At 35.9% G+C, this 4373-nt stretch overlaps 1 non-coding gene across 1 annotated transcript; it reads left to right on the top strand.

Annotated features, from left to right (window-relative positions):
- The first annotated feature begins 245 nt into the window (after nt 1-245).
- LOC131178111 (small nucleolar RNA R71) lies at nt 246-352 on the top strand. The gene has a single exon (XR_009147244.1). It is a non-coding gene; the product is annotated as a small nucleolar RNA R71 (small nucleolar RNA).
- The last annotated feature ends 4021 nt before the right edge of the window (nt 353-4373 follow it).

Genomic DNA, 4373 nt, shown 5'->3' on the forward strand with positions numbered 1-4373 from the left:
GAGTCAACTGGTCAAATCTTGCATTCATGTAGCTAACTGAGTCTAGTTCATAGATCCCAGCTTTCTTTGGCTCAAGTGCTCTAGGATTTCCCCATAAATGGGTATTATGAGCAATCTTCTCTAATATATCATAGCATTCTTCACTTGTCATTCTCATGAAATCTCCTCCTGCTTGTGAATCAATTGTGTTTCTTATGGCTGGAGTAACTCTGGTGTAGAAATTTTGAACAATCATCCATTTGGGTATTTCATGATGAGGACATTGCCTTTCAAGCTCCTTAAATCTCATCCAAGATTCATACAAAGTTTCATCATCCCTTGGTTTAAAAGCTACCATCAAATTCCTCAAATGAGTGGTTTTCCCAGGTGGGAAAAATTGAGATAGAAAAGCTTGAGATAACTGCTCCCAAGTAGCTATAATAGCTTGTGGGAGTGAGTCATACCACTCCAATGCTGAATCCCGAAGAGAGAATGGAAATAAAGTGAGTCGAATCACTTCATCGTAAACCTGTGTTGTCTTTGTGTACCACATATCATCAAAAATTTCTTCAAATGAGAATGAGGATTTTCAAGTGGGCTACCTCCAAATTGTGAATTCAACCATTTGAATAAGACCAGTTTTTAATTCAAATTGATTAGCTCCAATAATAGGTCTGTTATCTCTCACATCAGTACATCTAGGAAAAGCATAGTCTAACATGGATCTTCTTTGAGGATCATTTTGATTAACCACAGCATTTTGCCTGTTTTGCTCGTTTCCTCCATTATCTCCACCAATAGCTCTATTTTGATTATCCATATTTTCTATTGTTTCCTCTTGCTCAAATATTTGTTGTTCTTCTTTTTCTGCTTCTTTTCTTTTCTTGTATTCCTTTTTGTTGGCTCGACAGAATTTTTCAATTTCTGGATTGAACAATAATTCAGTGTCACTTGTGCTTTTCGATCGTCTCATAAACAAGAAAAGTACCTGAAAAACACAAGGAACAATAGTGAAAATAAAAGAAAATAAAAATTCTAATTAGCTTAAAACAATTAAAATCCAACTTAAAACAAATAATTCCCCGGCAACGGCGCCAAAAACTTGGTACGGTGTGTCCGCAAGTGCACGGGTCACAGTAGTATAGTTTTAAAAATTGATATCGATCCCACAGGGAATTGTGCTTAAATTGGAAATAAAAGTATAAGCTAATTAGAATGACAAAAATTAAAAGATATTAAAAATAAAATCTAAAAATTAAAATTAAGACAAAAATTAAAGATGTAAAATGAAATTTGGAATTAAAATTGGTATTTGAGGAATTAAAACTAGATCAATCAATTAACTAAAATTAATTAAACTAGATTACCAAAAATTAATTTGAAATTTCTATTTATGAAATTAAGAAGAATTAAATCTAAAAAAATAAAGTAATTCTAGATATTGGATTTAAATTGGAATTAAATTTAAATTGGATTTAAATTGAAATTGCTATTTATGAGATTTGGAGAATTTAAATCTAAATTCAATGAAAAATAAAATGATTCTAGAGATTGGATTTTCCATATTGATTGCATGTGGTTTATCCCTAATTTAGCCAAACACATGAGAATTGCAATTTTGAGGGAAATCAATTCTTAAATTTTTGAAACCTTTTTCAAGCATCTCAAAATTGGTTTTCATTAAATCAAACCCTGTTTTCACGGTATTTCAAATCTAACAAAAACCCAATTAATGCTCTAATTGATTTTTTGGAAAGTTCCCCTTAATCTTCTTAGCTTATTTCTAACACCAAGAAAAATAAGTTTATTGCAAGATTATCCATCCCCATTATTCACTTTTCAGTCCATCTATTAAGGATTAAAACTTAACTTAATGAGGGCCCATTCATCAAGCAAGGAAATAAGCACACAAGCAATAAATCAAAATATAACAATCTTCATTTAAATGGCTAAATCAGTTCAAAACCACAAAACAAATCAATATTTACAAACCCATCTCTAGAATCTCAATCAACTACTCACAAATCATTGTTTAAAGACAAACCCAAATGAAGAAATGAAGAAATAATGGAAATGTAAGCTAAAAGGGGTAGAAAAACCCAGCAAATTTGCAGCAGGATCTCTCAGAGAAAAGTGCGTAAACTTGATCCTTCACTGCTGGAAGAAGAAGCAGAAGAAGCTCCTCCCTTTCCCTCTTTCTATCTTTCTAAAAATGCCTCCCTTGCTCTCTTTCTATCTTTCTAAAAATGCCTCCCTTGCTCTCTATGCTCTCTATGCTCTCTATATCCAAAGAAAGTGATAAAATGGGTCTTTATATAGGCTAAGGGATTGTTCTAGAATGGGTAAAAGGGGGAAGGATCTAGAGAAAGTGAGGTAAAAAGCTGGAGTAACGGAAATGCCACGTCAATTATTTTCCAGTAAAAACGACATAAGCCGAGTCAGTTGTGTCGCGGGTTGTGTCGCTCTCGGCCATTTTTTTTTTTCTCAACTTCAAAATTTTTGCAATTCGATTTTAATCTCCTTCAAATGGCTACTCTGATCAAAATACATCAAATTTCTCCAGATTTAACCTACAAAACAAATAAATTCCAAAAATTAAACTAAGAGATGTGAAAATTGTAAAATTGACTAAATATATATTAATATCTAAAATAATAGCTATGAATAAGGGTAAATTATGTGCAAAAATTACTCCTAAATGATGATATAAAATGCATGCATCATCTGCCTTTTGACCATTTAAAATCTGCTGTAGCAGGTTTGGCCTCACTTGCAACTCAGCCAAAATAGCTCCATCTCGAACCAAAGATAAATGGGCATTCAATGATCTCAAAGCTATGATGGATTTTCTGCTCAAAGCATCAGCAACTACATTTGCCTTCCCAGGATGGTAGTCAATCACACAATAATAGTCCTTCAGGAACTCAATCCATCGCCTCTGTCTAAGGTTGAGCTCCTTCTGAGTTGGCAAATATTTTAGACTTTTGTGATCTGTGTAAATGTAGCACTTTTCACCATATAAGTAGTGCCTCCATATCTTCAGTGCGAAGATAATTGCTGCAAGCTCTAGATCATGGGTAGGGTAATTCTGTTCATGTGGCCTTAGCTGCCTGGAAGCATAAGCGACCACCTTCCCCTCTTGCATCAATACACACCCTAACCCATTATGAGAGGCATCACTGTAGACCACAAAGTCCTTTCCTGACACTGGCTGTGTTAACACTGGTGCCTCTGTCAACATAGCCTTCAACTTCTCAAAACTGGTCTGATACTTGTCATTCCAGTCAAATCTGATATTCTTGTGTAACAACTTGGTCATTGGAGCAGCTATTAAGGAAAATCCCTTCACAAATCCTCTGTAATACCTAGCTAGCCCTAAGAAACTTCTGACCTCAATTGTATTCCTGGGAGGCTTCCATTCCATCACTGCTTCTATTTTCTTGGGATCCACTCTAATCCCATCAGCTGACACTACGTGTCTAAGGAATGCAATCTCATTCAACCAGAAGTCACACTTGGACAACTTAGCATACAGCTTCTTTTCTCTCAAGGTTTGCAAAACAATTCTCAAATGCTCATCATGTTCTTCCCTGGTCTTGGAATACACCAAAATATCATCAATAAAGACCACTACAAATCGATCTAGGTATGGATGGAAGATACGGTTCATAAGGTCCATGAATGCTACTGGTGCATTTGTTAGGCCAAAGGGCATCACTAGGAACTCATAATGCCCATATCGGGTCCTGAATGCAGCCTTTGGCACATCTGCATCCTTCACCCTCAACTGATGATACCCTGATCTGAGATCAATTTTAGAAAATACTCCTGCTTCCTTCAACTGATCAAACAGATCATCAATTCTAGGCAACGGATATTTGTTCTTCACAGTCACTTTATTCAACTGCCGGTAATCGATGCATAACCTCAAAGTCCCATCTTTCTTCTTTACAAACAAAGACCGAGCTCCCCATGGTGACACATCGGGCGTATGAACCCCTTATCCAAAGAACTCCTCAGAATCGGATTTTGGTTCATTCAATTCAGTGGTGCCATCCTATAAGGAGCAATAGAGATTGGCTGCATCTTAAAGATCTCAATAGCAAATTTAACTTCCCTTTCTGGTGGCAAACTAGACAATTCTTCAGGGAACACATCTAGGAAGTCTTTTACTGTGGGTATGTCACACAGATCTGGCTTAGCCTACCTAGTATCCACCACATGTGCTAGGTAGGCTTCACAGCCTTTTCTCATCAGTTTTCTTGCAACTATGGCTGAGATGACATTGGACAAGAAATCTGTCCTTTCCCCCACAACTATAATCTCATTACCCTCAGGAGTTTTCAAAGAAATTCTCTTCAATTTACAATCAACTATTGCCTGATGACGTGATA

This window comes from Hevea brasiliensis, chromosome 2, assembly GCF_030052815.1.
Source record: "Hevea brasiliensis isolate MT/VB/25A 57/8 chromosome 2, ASM3005281v1, whole genome shotgun sequence".
NCBI lineage: Eukaryota > Viridiplantae > Streptophyta > Magnoliopsida > Malpighiales > Euphorbiaceae > Hevea > Hevea brasiliensis.